General features: G+C 41.6%; 1 protein-coding gene across 2 annotated transcripts in view; it reads left to right on the forward strand.

Annotated features, from left to right (window-relative positions):
• The first annotated feature begins 7,797 nt into the window (after positions 1 to 7,797).
• PRDM11 (PR/SET domain 11) overlaps positions 7,798 to 16,048 on the forward strand; it is a 223,233-nt gene continuing 214,982 nt past the window's right edge. For both annotated transcript variants that reach the window (XM_053720556.1, XM_053720557.1), the window contains exon 1: positions 7,798 to 7,912. The gene's annotated coding sequence lies outside the window, so the exon portion shown is untranslated. The remainder of the gene's footprint in view (positions 7,913 to 16,048) is intronic.

Consider the following 16,048-nt stretch of genomic DNA (forward strand, 5'->3'; position numbering starts at 1 on the left):
CTGTGTCCCGTACCGCCAAAGTCACAGTCCCTGTATAAATAAAGTTACCGCTTCATTCCTGGCACTTTAAACAGTTGTTCCCTCCGGTTTCTTCCAGTTATCGGTCACAGTAACATATTTATATTTACTTTGAAAGTCCCTGACATGCCGGAGCTCTGGATTTAAGCAGCCATCTTAGCTGCGGCCAAACTCCGCCCCCAGTAGTTCACCATTATATGTATCGGTCCTCTCACTTTAAGACAGCACTTTGAGATAGCTCTTAAATGTCTATCCTTTATTTGTATGCTATGTTATGCTATGTTATATTTTATCACATGAGTGGCACTTTGGGAGAATACATGCGTTGAGATGGCCACATTATATAATGATTCTTTGAACTGCATAGTATTATGTAGAACATTTGCCAACTGAAATTAGGTTTGTTATATCAATCCAAAACCCGTCAGATCATGCAATGTATTTTGTTTGGTTGTTTTCTTAATGTTCCACCCATGCTCCCTTATATAATGGACATGTGCCCCTCATACTGTATTTGTTGCATTTGAAGAATGTCAGTTATCCTTGGCATTTAGGGGTTTACCCTCAATGCGGTAATCTTTCCCACGTTGATGAGGGGAATTGTTAATTAAATACATATTGCCTCATCACAAATTCATACACATTTATATTGCATGTTTCACCTTGCAGGATCTCTGTATCTATACAATTTTAGTCTTTATCAATATATAACTATTCGGTAATGTACATAACATTAACTCATCCTATCAACCCGGGTATAGAGAAGAACCTCATAATGTGATTTATCTAAAAGACATGCTGAATTGCTCATTCTATAGTTTGGAATAAAAATATGGGCGCAATACTTACACATGTCCCACAATACTTCCTTTAAACGCCCCTAGTACTTTAAATATAAGCATTCTTACCTAGCATCATATCCCTGCATGTGTAGTCTTTTACAGTGATTTCCGTACTGAAAATGTCAGCTGAACTGAGTCCCCACTTTGTAAGGCCTATTAATGTTGATACTATTTATTACTCCCAGGGTACTGACACATTGTTACAGACCGGCCAATCTTAATTAACGAGGTCATCCATATCTCTTTTGGAGGGTGTCACGTATTCCATTGGAAAATGTATTAGTTCATAGTTTTATTTTGTTTTTGGTTAATAGACGTTTAGTTTGGTTGTGTTAGTTTACTTAAAAATAAAACCCCAACATTGTGGTACAAGTGAGTACATATGCGAGAATGTTTTCTAATCCATAACAGTCTTTTATAGACCTTAATACATATATGAACATGGTATTCTACTATATTTGATAAAAATATGTTGTTGCATGTTGTAATCTCATATTGTCTTATCAACTTCATATTATCTTATCACACCCTGCGTGGTGGGTTATTGACTTGTAACATCTCACTGTACCATTTGTTGGCTATAAATAAAATTTTAAAAAAAGAAAAAAAAAGAAAAACACTATTCTCTGGGGGGTACATAGCTATGTGGTTTATATCTTTCTTGCCTTCTTAGAAATAGGCATTAGCCCCAGCAGTTTATAATATCATGTTCGGAGTTAAATCCTTCTGGAACTAGGGTTTTAAAGACAAAAATCCAATATGCCTCTTGCTTTTTGAGTCTATCACCACCTCTATGAGGTCTACATATATGTTCAATGGCAGACCAGCTAAAGGTTTTTAAGTTCTGACTATGTTCCTCAATAAAGTGGGCTGCTAATGCAGAGCAAGAAACATCATTTTCAATATAAGAGATGTGTTCTCGGATACGAGTCCTTACATCCCTTGTTGTCATTCCAATATATTGTTTTTTTATGCTCAGTACATTCTACCAGGCATATTACATGGTCAGTAGAACACTTTATACAACCTTTTAGATTGTATTCATTTCCTGTTGTATATGATTTGCATGTTTTAGTCACTTTTATGTACCTGCACGCTCTACATCTCTTGTTCCCACATTTATATGTGCCATTGGTTTGCAACCATGCACTCCCTGTGTTCTTTTCTTTGTTTTTAAGCTTGCTGGGTGACAATATATTAGCCAAAGATTTACCTTTTTTATATACAAACTTACAGCCATTTTCTATTATAGGTTTCAGAACATTATCCCACGTATATAAGGGGTAAATATTTATTAATAATACCACAAATTTCAGTGTATTGATTTGAATATTGGGTAATGAAAATAGGACTTTTGTCTTCCCTGTCATTTTTTTGTTTTGTTTGTAATAAATCTTTCCTGTCCATTTGATTTACTCTCTCACCAATACTAGCTATTTGATTTCGATTATACCCCCTAGCTACCATCCTTTCTGTTAGTTCAGATTTTGCTCTAATAATCGTTTGCCATATTATTGTTCATTCTATTTTATGTTCTGAAACATTTATTAGATTCTACAAAGGGGAATCATACAATATATATACTTATGTTTAAATATAAGTGTCCTTTTACAGTCTATATTTAATAATCTTATTTAAAGGGTTATATGCTCTAACAGAAACCTAAGCAACTGTAATATACATTCAGGTACCCTTTTAGACTGTATGTATTAGATAACAAAAGTTTATATTATCTTTGTATTATACTATAACAATCTTCAAAATATGTATAGAGCTAAAACGTTTAAGCGTAAACAAACAGAAATTACAATCATGTTAAAACAACATATGGAATGGCTACTAAAAGTTTAACACTGTGTACATCGAGTTCCACCTTAGTCTGGAGTCAACCCCCCTCTAAACTATGATAGGAGCAAAATAACTATGGGTGTGTACCTGTAAACAGGTAAAAAGTCACAGGTATGAGAGGTTCCGGTATGGTCTATGATTAAGGCGGTCAGGATCCGCCGAAACGCGTAAGACCGAACCTCTCAGCAGCTCCCATGGATCTATGTGTGTGTCTCTGAAGATTTACCTTGTGTAAAGACTGTTTTTATTCGCTATGTAAGTAAGAAATAAAGTATTCACTTTTAAGCTACTTGGACTGGGATCCGCTATCTTTTTTCATATATATATATATATATATATATATATATATATATATATATATATATACACACACACACAGTATCTCACAAAATTGAGTACACCCCTCACATTTTTGTAAATATTTTATTATATCTTTTCATGTGACACTAAAGAAATGACACTTTGCTACAATGTAAAGTAGTGAGTGCACAGCCTGTATAACAGTGTACATTTGCTGTCCCCTCAAAATAACTCAACATACAGCCATTAAAGGGACATTAAACCCCAAAAAAATATTTCATGATTCAGATAGAGGACACAATTTTTAAAAAGTTTCCAATTTACTTCTATTATCAAATTTTTTTCCTTCTCATGTTATTCTTTGCTTGAAGGGCCATAATACCCAAATGTTTAAACACTTGAAAGTGATGCAGCATAGCTGTAAAAAGCTGACTAGAAAATATCACCTGAACATCTCTATGTAAAAAAGAAAGATATTTTACCTCAAAAGTTCCTCAGTAGCCACCTCCCATTGTAAAGGATTTCTAAGCAGCATATTAGTATGTCTGTCCCGTGACAAATGAAAGGATGAGCTTCGTGCACTCTCATATTATTTCACCAATCAGGTAAAGGAAGCTTACTATGAAATCTCATGAGAGTTAAGTCATATCTCATGAGATCACAGTAAGAGTTCATGACCTCAGCACTGCTGATGCTGATTGGCTGCTGTTCATTTCTTCATTTTTTAAATTTTTTTACCTGCAGCTGGGAGCAGCTGAGTATAACTTTTTACACAGAACTTACTCTGCTGAGCTGAGGAGATTGTGAGGTAAAATATCTTCCTTTTTTTTTTTTAAAGTTTAAATTTTTATTGGTGTTTTGAAAGAGAAATGTACATAAACTGAGGAGACGCAGCTCCTGACCTGCAGCAAGAAGTAAACATAAATGACAAGAAATAGACTGCGTCCAACAAACTAGAACACTGATTAAACTTTTACAAAATGATGTGTACATAAGTGACTTGTCGAGCCTTGATTCATGACTGACAAGTCTGAGTATAAGGGTGGGGTCTTGAAGTCAGAGATTACAGAACTTCTCAAAAAAAATAGAAAAAAAAAGAGGGAAGGGGGTAGGAAATTAGTGGTTTGATAGGAGGGGAAGTGGAAAGAATATAGAGAGGGGAATGAAGGTCATCCGGAAAAGATCTCATTCAAACTGAATAGGTGGCTGACCAAGGAGGGGTATGGTCGAGGAGCTATGTGTCCTGGGCAATCGCGTTGGGTTTCCAGTCAGTGCTCTGAAACTCCTTCCAGTCAGCCCAGGTCAGTTCAAATAGGTCAGATTTATTAAGTCTGTAGAAGATATCTTTTTCCATTGTGTAAGTATATGCCATATTGTTACAGATCGTCGCCCAACTAAGAGCTCGGTCATTTTTCCAGGAGCATGCAATAGAGTATTTTATATTCATGAATAGGTAGATGCAGACATACGCATGATTTTTAGGTAGGGAGTGTAGGTTTAGGTGGAGGAGGGCTGACTCAGGCAATCTAGGGAGTCGGATTCCGATACCCTGTAGTACCGAGAAACACTTTAGCCAAAGAGGCTGAATCGCGGGACACTCCCACCATATGTGTAGAGCGTTACCCCTGTGACCACAATTCCGCCAGCATTTGGGAGACACTGCCGGGAACATTTTCGCTAACCTAGTGGGTACATAGTACCAGTGGGTTAAAAGTTTGAAATAGGTTTCATACAACGTAGTGCAATGTATGGCTTTCTGGGTCAGAGAGAAGGCTCGTTCCCACTCCTCAGGGGTAGTGAGCCTCCCCGTCAACTTGTCCCATCGGGACAAATGGTTAGGAGTCTCCGCTTCCTTTTTTACATAGAGATACTCAGGTGATATTTTCCTGTCAGTTTTTTAGTTATACTGCATCAGTTTCAAGTGATTTAGCATATGAGTATTATGTCCCTTTAAGAGATACCTAGGTAGGTAGCGTGCACGTGCCTGAAGCACTACACGACAGGAAATAGTGCTGCCATCTAGTGACCCTGCTAATGTATAACATTGTTGCAAAACTGCTGCTATGTAGTGCTGCAGACACACGCACACTTGAGCTTAAATTTCTGCTTTTCCACAAAGGATAACAAGAAAACTAAAAAAAATTGGTAATAAAAGTAAATAGGAAAGTTGTTTAAAATGTTATGTTCTATCTAAATCATGAAAGAAAAAAAATGGGTTTAAGTCCCTTTAATGTCTAAACCGTTGGCAACAAAAGTGAATGTACCCCTAAGTGGAAATGTCCAAATTGGGCCCAAAGTTTCAATATTTTGTGTGGCCACCATTATTTTCCAGCACTGCCTTAACCCTCTTGGGCATGGAGTTCACCAGAGCTACACAGGTTGCCACTGGAGTCCTCTTCCACTCCTCCATGACGACATCACGGAGCTGGTGGATGTTAGAGACCTTCCGTTTGAGGATGCCCCACAGATGCTCAATAGGTTTTAGGTCTGGAGACATGCTTGGCCAGTCCATAACCTTTAGCCTCAGCTTCTTTAGCAAGGCAGTGGTCGTCTTGGAGGTGTGTTTAGGGTCGTTATGTTGGAATACTGCCCTGCGGCCCAGCCTCCAAAGGGAGGGGATCATGCTCTGCTCCAGTATGTCACAGTACATGTTGACATTCATGGTTCCCTCAATGAACTGTAGCTCCCCAGTGCCGGCAACACTCATGCAGGCCCAGACCATGACACTCCCACCATTATGCTTGACTGTAGACACACTTGTCTTTGTGCTCCACCCCTGGTTGCCGCCACACAAGCTTGACACCATCTGAACCAAATAAGTTTATCTTGGTCTCATCAGACCACAGGACATAGTTCCAGTAATCCATGTCCTTAGTCTGCTTGTCTTCAACAAACTGTTTGCAGGCTTCCTTGTGTATCATCTTTAGAAGAGGCTTCCTTCTGGGACGACAGCCATACAGACCAATTTGATGCAGTGTGCGGCGTATGGTCTGAGCACTGACAGGCTGACCCCCCACCCTTTCAACCTCTGCAGCAATGCAGGCAGCACTTATACTTCTATTTCCCAAAGACAACCTCTGGATATGACGCTGAGCACGTGCACTCAACCTCTTTGGTCGACCATGACGAGGTCTGTTCTGAGTGGATCCTGTCCTGTGAAACCGCTGTATGGTCTTACCAACCGTGCTGCAGCTCAGTTTCAGGGTCTTGGCAATCTACTAATAGTCTAGCCCATCTTTATGTAGAGCAACAACTATTTTTTCAGATCCTCAGAGAGTTCTTTGCCATGAGGTGCCATGTTGAACTTCCAGTGACCAGTATGAGAGCAATAACACTAAATTTAACACACCTGCTCCTCGTTCACACCTGAGACCTTGTAACACTAACGAGTCACATGACACCGGGGAGGGAAAATGGCTAATTGGGCCAAATTTGGACATTTCCACTTAGGGGTGTACTCACTTTTGTTGCCAACTGTTTCAACATTAATGGCTGTGTGTTGAGTTATTTTAAAGCGTACAGCAAATTTACAGTTAGACAGGCTGTACACTCACTACTTAACATTTTAGTGTAATTTCTTCAGTGTTGTCAAATGAAAAGATATAATAAAATATTTACAGCAAGGTGAGGGGTGTACTCACTTTTGTGAGATGATATATATATATATATATATATATATGTGTGTGTGTGTAAGTAGGGGTGTGTGACTATAAGTTGGTAGGTGTGTATAAGTAGGTAGGTGTATATATGTCAGTGGGTGTATATAGGTAAGTGTATAAATAAGGCAATAGGAGTGTGAATATAAGTAGGTGGTGTGTGTGTGTGTAGGTGGTGTGTGTGTGTAAATATAAGTAGGTGGTGTGTGTGTGTGTGAATATAAGTAGGTGGTGTGTGTGCATATAAGTAGGTGGTGTGTGTGAATATAAGTTGTGTGTGTGAATATAAGTAAGTTGTGTGTGTATATAAATCAATAGAACAGTGAGTAGGTAGGTGTGTATGAGTAAATAAGAAGGTAGGTAAGTGTATATGTCAGTAGTACAGTGAGTAGGTGGTTGAATATATGTCACTAGTCCAGTGAGTAAGTAGGTGTTTATATAAGTAGGTGTATAAAAGTCTGTAGGTGTGTGTGAATATAAGTAGGTGGTGTGTGTGTGAATATAAGTAGGTGGTGTGTGTGTGTGAATATAAGTAGGTGGTGTGTGTGTGTGAATATAAGTAGGTGGTGTGTGTGTGAATTTAAGTAGGTGGTGTGTGTGTGAATATAAGTAGGTTGTGTGTGTATATAAGTCATTAGAACAGTGAGTAGGTAGGTGTGTATGAGTAAATAAGTAGGTTGGTAAGTGTATGTCAGTAGTACCGTGAGTAGGTGGTTGTATATATATGTCACTAGTCCAGTGAGTAAGTAGGTGTTCATATAAGTAGGTGTATAGAAGTCTGTAGGTGTGTATATGTCAGTAGTACTGTGAGTAGGTAGGGGACTATATAGGTAGGTGTGTATATGTCAGTGAGGAGGTAGGTGTGTATATAAGTCTGTAGGTAGGTGTGCGTATATAAGTAGGGGACTATATAGGTAGGTGTGTGTATATATGTCAGTGAGTAGGTAGGTGTGTATATAAGTTGGTATGTGTATATATAGGTAGGTGTGTATATACAGGGTGTAGTACAGTGATATGCATATGGGGACCGGTCTCTGTCACAGACAAGTTTCTCCGCCTCTCGCACAGACCCAGCGTCTCTCCCCGCCCCGGCCCCTCGTACAGATCGTCCCCCCCTTACTCCCCGGCCTCTGGTACGGAGCCGCCTTCAGCGGCCGTCACTTCCTGTCAGACATGGCGCTCCCAGTTGGCTGTGGTGTGAGAGTCGGGGAGCGGCGGAGTAGGCCCAGCTGAGCCCGGTACACGCGAGTAAGTGACCCGGGAGAAGGTGAAAGGGCGGCGGGAGGCTGATAACTAACGCGAGTGGATTTTATGTATTCGTGTGCAGCTTCCCAGTTACTACATCGGAATGCAAGTGTACTTGAGCGCGCACTAGTGTACTTTGCGCGTACACAGCGGATCATGGTCTTCATATTTGCACACTACCTGTAGTGACAGCCGCGTCAGCCAATCATTTTCAGTGGGCGGGACCATAGTGTCTTTTTAAGTTATTTGTGTCAGCCACACTCTGTGTGTGTCTGTCAGTCACTCTCTCTGTGTGTCAGTCACACTCTGTGTGTGTGTGTCTCAGTCAGTCACACTCTGTGTGTGTCAGTCAGTCACAACTCTGTGTGTGTCAGTCAGTCACACTCTCTGTGTGTGTGTCAGTCAGTCACACTCTGTGTGTGTGTCAGTCAGTCACACTCTGTGTGTGTGTCAGTCAGTCACACTCTGTGTGTGTGTCAGTCAGTCACACTCTGTGTGTGTGTCAGTCAGTCACACTCTGTGTGTGTGTCAGTCAGTCACACTCTGTGTGTGTGTCAGTCAGTCACACTCTGTGTGTGTGTCAGTCAGTCACACTCTGTGTGTGTGTCAGTCAGTCACACTTTGTGTGTGTGTCAGTCAGTCACACTCTGTGTGTGTGTCAGTCAGTCACACTCTGTGTGTGTGTCAGTCAGTCACACTCTGTGTGTGTGTGTCAGTCAGTCACACTCTGTGTGTGTGTGTCAGTCAGTCACACTCTGTGTGTGTGTGTCAGTCAGTCACACTCTGTGTGTGTGTCAGTCAGTCACACTCTGCGTGTGGCAGTCACACTCTGCGTGTGGCAGTCACACTCTGCGTGTGGCAGTCACACTCTGCGTGTGGCAGTCACACTCTGCGTGTGGCAGTCACACTCTGCGTGTCAGTCACACTCTGCGTGTCAGTCACACTCTGCGTGTCAGTCACACTCTGCGTGTCAGTCACACTCTGCGTGTCAGTCACACTCTGCGTGTCAGTCACACTCTGTCTGTGTGTCAGTCACACTCTGTCTGTGTGTCAGTCACACTCTGTCTGTGTGTCAGTCACACTCTGTCTGTGTGTCAGTCACACTCTGTCTGTGTGTCAGTCACACTCTGTCTGTGTGTCAGTCACACTCTGTCTGTGTGTCAGTCACACTCTGTCTGTGTGTCAGTCACACTCTGTCTGTGTGTCAGTCACACTCTGTCTGTGTGTCAGTCACACTCTGTCTGTGTGTCAGTCACACTCTGTCTGTGTGTCAGTCACACTCTGTCTGTGTGTCAGTCACACTCTGTCTGTGTGTCAGTCACACTCTGTCTGTGTGTCAGTCACACTCTGTCTGTGTGTCAGTCACACTCTGTCTGTGTGTCAGTCACACTCTGTCTGTGTGTCAGTCACACTCTGTCTGTGTGTCAGTCACACTCTGTCTGTGTGTCTGTCAGTCACACTCTGTCTGTGTGTCTGTCAGTCACACTCTGTCTGTGTGTCTGTCAGTCACACTCTGTCTGTGTGTGTGTGTCAGTCAGTCGCACTCTGTGTGTGTGTCAGTCAGTCGCACTCTGTGTGTGTGTCAGTCAGTCGCACTCTGTGTGTGTGTCAGTCAGTCGCACTCTGTGTGTGTGTGTGTCAGTCAGTCGCACTCTGTGTGTGTGTGTGCCAGTCAGTCGCACTCTGTGTGTGTGTGTGCCAGTCAGCCGCACTCTGTGTGTGTGAGTGCCAGTCAGTCGCACTCTGTGTGTGTGAGTGCCAGTCAGTCGCACTCTGTGTGTGTGTCAGTCAGTCGCACTCTGTGTGTGTGTCAGTCACACTCTGTGTGTCAGTCACACTCTGTGTGTCAGTCACACTCTGTGTGTCAGTCACACTCTGTCTGTGTGTCAGTCACACTCTGTCTGTGTGTCAGTCACACTCTGTCTGTGTGTCAGTCACACTCTGTCTGTGTGTGAGTGCCAGTCAGTCGCACTCTGTGTGTGTGAGTGCCAGTCAGTCGCACTCTGTGTGTGTGAGTGCCAGTCAGTCGCACTCTGTGTGTGTGTGTCAGTCAGCCGCACTCTGTGTGTGTCAGTCAGCCGCACTCTGTGTGTGTCAGTCAGCCGCACTCTGTGTGTGTCAGTCAGCCAGCTGCACTCTGTGTGTGGGTCATTCAGCCGCACTCTGTGTGTGTGTGTCAATCACTGTGTCAGTCAGTCACTGTGTTTGTATGCCAGTCACTCTGTGTGTATTTCAATTACTGTGTGTGCGCATGTCAGTCACTGTGTTTGTAATGACACCAGATGTATCTCTGTGTTAGCTAACGGTTATGTTTGTGTGTATAATGGCACATGAGGTGTATAGTCCTCAGGCGCCATTACACACATACACAAACATAACCATTAGCACACGTAGATATATCTCAGGCACCATTACACACACAAACATAACCATTAGCCCACTCAGAGATACCTTAGGTGCCATTACACACACACAAACATAGCAGCACACTCAGATACCCCTCAGGCACCTTAACACACAAAAAAATAACTGTTAGCACACACAGAGATACATACAGAAACATATCCATTAGCATACACAGATATACCTCAGATGCCATTACACACACACACAAATATAACAGTTAGCACACACAGGTATACCTCAGGCACCAGTACACAAACATAAAAGAACACGCAAATACCCCTCAGGCGCCATTACACACATACACAAACATAACCGCTAGCACACGCAGATAGCCCTTAGGTGCCATTACCCCCAAACATAATATTTAGGGAAAGTTACGAGTGTATCGCTAATTATTGCTCCTGCTCGCGTGCAAGAAGTAAGCTTTTTTTTCAAACGTCATGTCGCACTCGTATTACAAGTTGAAAGTAACAAAAAGTACTTGCACGGTAACTAAATATACGCAAAAAGACGACGTTAGAATATGGCTACCGCGAGAAACAAATTCCCCCCATAGACTTCAATGGAGCGCAAAAAGTGGGAAAAAAAACGAACGTCCTACTTGCGCATAAGCCTGATTTCATTTTCTTAATGTGCTAAACCGACATGAAAATATAAATATTTTACGTTCAAATGTTCTTTACATAGAAGAATACGTTCTATTTATTTATAAATACATATTTCTATGCAAAGAAGATGTGCTCTAAATGGCACCGGGTACACAAAACAAGGGGATTAAACAGCAAGGATAATACCTTGCTTTGATGGAGTAGGCATCTTGTCCCTCCACGCTACATACACCACCATCAGACTCCACGGCTTCCTTTGTCGCTGTGTCGGGGTCTGTCCGTGGTGTGAAGTACAAAAGAAACGGGTTATCCGTTTTTACTGTATACCAATAAATGATACATTTTACCTTTCAACAAGGCTGTGCATGGTATATTGCTTAAGACGCTCATGCGTTTATACGTTTCTATTGAACTTTTCTATTATACCCAGGAGTTAACCTTTCTTTTGTACAGATTTCTATATACAGGTTTTTTTTGGTAACATTTCTCTCTCCTTTTTTTCCCCCTTCTTTCTCTTTTTTCTTTTTTTCCCCTCCTTTTTCTTCTCTTTTTTTCCCTCTCTCTCGTGCTCTTGCGCGCTCTCTCTTGGCTCTCTTTCTCTTGCGCTCTCTCTTTCTCTTGCACTCTTTCTCTTTCTCTACACACACACAAATATAACAGCACACGCAGATACCCCTCAGGCACCATTTACACAGCAGGCACCATTTACACACACAAACATAACCGTTAGCGCACACACAGATATACCTCCGGTGACATTACACGCACACAAACATAACCACTAGCACACACAGATATACCCCAGGCGCCGTACACACATGCCATAAGTTTTCCTATGTAGCGATTCCTTGGGTACAGTGTGTGCGTGAAATGGTGCAGTATCTGTGTGTGCTAATAGTGTTGTTCTTACTGGTATGATATGTATTAGGAAAGCTTGTCTGTCTGCTTTTACTTTTGCGACATTGTTAACCGCTAAGGCAGAACCTGCTGTGATCTGGGATGTCATCGTAGAAAATGCAGCATGTCTGCAGAAAGAACAGGGTTGGTAGTCATGGTCATTATGTTAGTGACACTTGTATTGTATCACCTCTGCTATAGACATATATGCAGTAGGGTTAGTAGTCACGGGTCGTTATGTTAGTGACACTTGTATTGTATCACCTCTGCTATAGACAGATAGGGACAGATATGCAGTAGGGTTAGTAGTCACGGTTGTTATGTTAGCTACACTTGTATTGTATCATCTCTGCGATAGACAGATAGGGACAGATATGCAGTAGGGTTAGTAGTTATGGTCATTATGTTAGTGACACTTGTATTGTATCACCTCTGCTATAGACAGATAGGGACAGATATGCAGTAGGGTTAGTAGTCATGGTCGTTATGTTAGCGACCCTTGTATTGTATCACCTCTGCTACAGACAGATATACAGTAGGGTTAGTAGTCACGGTCATTATGTTAGCGATACTTGTATTGTATCACCTCTGCTATAGACAGATAGGGACAGATATGCAGTAGGGTTAGTAGTCACGGTCATTATGTTAGCAACACTTGTATTGTATCACCTCTGCTATAGACAGATAGGGACAGATATGCAGTAGGGTTAGTAGTCACGGTCATTATGTTAGCGATACTTGTATTGTATCACCTCTGCTATAGACAGATAGGGACAGATATGCAGTAGGGTTAGTAGTCACGGTCGTTATGTTAGCGACACTTGTATTGTATCACCTCTGCTATATACAGATATGCAGTAGGGTTAGTAGTCACGGTCATTATGTTAGCGACACTTGTATTGTATCACCTCTGCTATAGACAGATAGGGACAGATATGCAGTAGGGTTAATAGTCACGGTCATTATGTTAGCGACACTTTTATTGTATCACCTCTGCTATAGACAGATAGGGACAGATATGCAGTAGGGTTAGTAGTCACGGTCGTTATGTTAGCGACACTTGTATTGTATCACCTCTGCTGTAGACAGATAGGGACAGATATGCAGTAGGGTTAGTAGTCACGGTCATTATGTTAGCAATACTTGTATTGTATCACCTCTGCTATAGACAAATAGGGACAGATATGCAGTAGGGTTAGTAGTTATGGTCATTATTTTAGCGACACTTGTATTGTATCATCTCTGCTATAGACAAATAGGGACAGATATGCAGTAGGGTTAGTAGTTATGGTCATTATGTTGGTGACACTTGTATTGTATCACCTCTGCTATAGACAAATAGGGACAGATATGCAGTAGAGATAGTAGTCATGGTCGTTATGTTAGCGACCCTTGTATTGTATCACCACTGCTATAGACAGATATGCAGTAGGGTTAGTAGTCACGGTCATTATGTTAGCGACCCTTGTATTGTATCACCTCTGCTATAGATAGGGACAGATATGCAGTAGGGTTAGTAGTCACGGTCGTTTATGTTAGCGACACTTGCATTATATCACCTCTGCTATAGACAGATATGCAGTAAGGTTAGTAGTTATGGTCATTATGTTAGCGACACTTGTATTGTATCACCTCTGCTATAGACAGATATGCAGTAGGGTTAGTAGTCACGGTCATTATGTTAGCGATACTTGTATCACCTCTGCTATAGACAGATAGGGACAGATATGCAGTAGGGTTAGTAGTTATGGCCATTATGTTAGTGACACTTGTATTGTATCACCTCTGCTATAGACAGATATACAATTGTATAACAAACTGCCCATGATTAATACTTTTATATTTAAATCGAAAGATATTTTTTTCTGTCCATGAAGTGACACTAGTTTTTGTCCTTTAATTCTTTTCTCCAACATAGGTGTGTCCGGTCCACGGCGTCATCCTTACTTGTGGGGATATTCTCTTCCCCAACAGGAAATGGCAAAGAGCCCAGCAAAGCTGGTCACATGATCCCTCCTAGGCTCCGCCTACCCCAGTCATTCTCTTTGCCGTTGTACAGGCAACATCTCCACGGAGATGGCTTAGAGTTTTTTAGTGTTTAACTGTAGTTTTTCATTATTCAATCAAGAGTTTGTTATTTTCAAATAGTGCTGGTACGTACTATTTACTCAGAAACAGAAAAGAGATGAAGAATTCTGTTTGTATGAGGAAAATGATTTTAGCAACCGTAACTAAAATCCATGGCTGTTCCACACAGGACTGTTGAGAGCATTAACTTCAGTTGGGGGAACAGTTTGCAGTCTTTGCTGCTTGAGGTATGACACATTCTAACAAGACGATGTAATGCTGGAAGCTGTCATTTTCCCTATGGGATCCGGTAAGCCATGTTTATTACGATTGTAAATAAGGGCTTCACAAGGGCTTATTTAGACTGTAGACATTTTTTGGGCTAAATCGATTGATATTAACACTTATTTAGCCTTGAGGAATCATTTATTCTGGGTATTTTGATATAATAATATCGGCAGGCACTGTTTTAGACACCTTATTCTTTAGGGGCTTTCCCAAAGCATAGGCAGAGTCTCATTTTCGCGCCGGTGTTGCGCACTTGTTTTTGAGAGGCATGGCATGCAGTCGCATGTGAGAGGAGCTCTGATACTTACAAAAGACTTCTGAAGGCATCATTTGGTATCGTATTCCCCTTGGGTTTGGTTGGGTCTCAGCAAAGCAGATACCAGGGACTGTAAAGGGGTTAAAGCTTAAAACGGCTCCGGTTCCGTTATTTTAAGGGTTAAAGCTTCCAAATTTGGTGTGCAATATTTTCAAGTTTTTAAGACACTGTGGTGAAAGTTTGGTGAATTTTGAACAATTCCTTCATGTTTTTTCGCAATTGCAGTAACAAAGTGTGTTCAGTTTAAAATTTAAAGTGACAGTAACGGTTTTATTTCAAAACGTTTTTTGTACTTTCTTATCAAGTTTATGCCTGTTTAACATGTCTGAACTACCAGATAGACTGTGTTCTGAATGTGGGGAAGCCAGAATTCCTATTCATTTAAATAAATGTGATTTATGTGATAATGACAATGATGCCCAAGATGATTCCTCAAGTGAGGGGAGTAAGCATGGTACTGCATCATTCCCTCCTTCGTCTACACGAGTCTTGCCCACTCAGGAGGCCCCTAGTACATCTAGCGCGCCAATACTCCTTACTATGCAACAATTAACGGCTGTAATGGATAATTCTGTCAAAAACATTTTAGCCAAAATGAACCCTGTTCAGCGTAAGCGTGGATGCTCTGTTTTAGTTACTGAAGAGCATGACGACGCTGATATTAATATCTCTGAAGGGCCCCTAACCCAATCTGAGGGGGCCAGGGAGGTTTTGTCTGAGGGAGAAATTACTGATTTAGGGAATATTTCTCAGCAGGCTGAATCTGATGTGATTACTTTTAAATTTAAATTGGAACATCTCCGCATTTTGCTTAAGGAGGTATTATCCACTCTGGATGATTGTGAAAATTTGGTCATCCCAGAGAAACTATGTAAAATGGACAAGTTCCTAGAGGTGCCGGGGCTCCCAGAAGCTTTTCCTATACCCAAGCGGGTGGCGGACATTGTTAATAAAGAATGGGAAAGGCCCGGTATTCCTTTCGTCCCTCCCCCCATATTTAAAAAATTGTTTCCTATGGTCGACCCCAGAAAGGACTTATGGCAGTCAGTCCCCAAGGTCGAGGGAGCGGTTTCTACTTTAAACAAACGCACCACTATTCCCATAGAGGATAGTTGTGCTTTCAAAGATCCTATGGATAAAAAATTAGAAGGTTTGCTTAAAAAGATGTTTGTTCAGCAGGGTTACCTTCTACAACCCATTTCATGCATTGTCCCTGTCACTACAGCCGCATATTTCTGGTTTGATGAACTGATTAAGGTGCTCGATTGTGACTCGCCTCCTTATGAGGAGATTATGGACAGAGTCAATGCTCTCAAATTGGCTAATTCTTTCACTCTAGACGCCTCTTTGCAATTGGCTAAGTTAGCGGCTAAGAATTCTGGGTTTGCTATTGTGGCGCGCAGAGCGCTTTGGTTGAAATCTTGGTCGGCTGATGCGTCTTCCAAGAACAAGCTACTAAACATTCCTTTCAAGGGGAAAACGCTGTTTGGTCCTGACTTGAAAGAGATTATCTCTGATATCACTGGGGGTAAGGGCCATGCCCTTCCTCAGGATCGG

Source organism: Bombina bombina, chromosome 7 (assembly GCF_027579735.1).
Source record: "Bombina bombina isolate aBomBom1 chromosome 7, aBomBom1.pri, whole genome shotgun sequence".
In the NCBI taxonomy this organism is placed as follows: domain Eukaryota; kingdom Metazoa; phylum Chordata; class Amphibia; order Anura; family Bombinatoridae; genus Bombina; species Bombina bombina.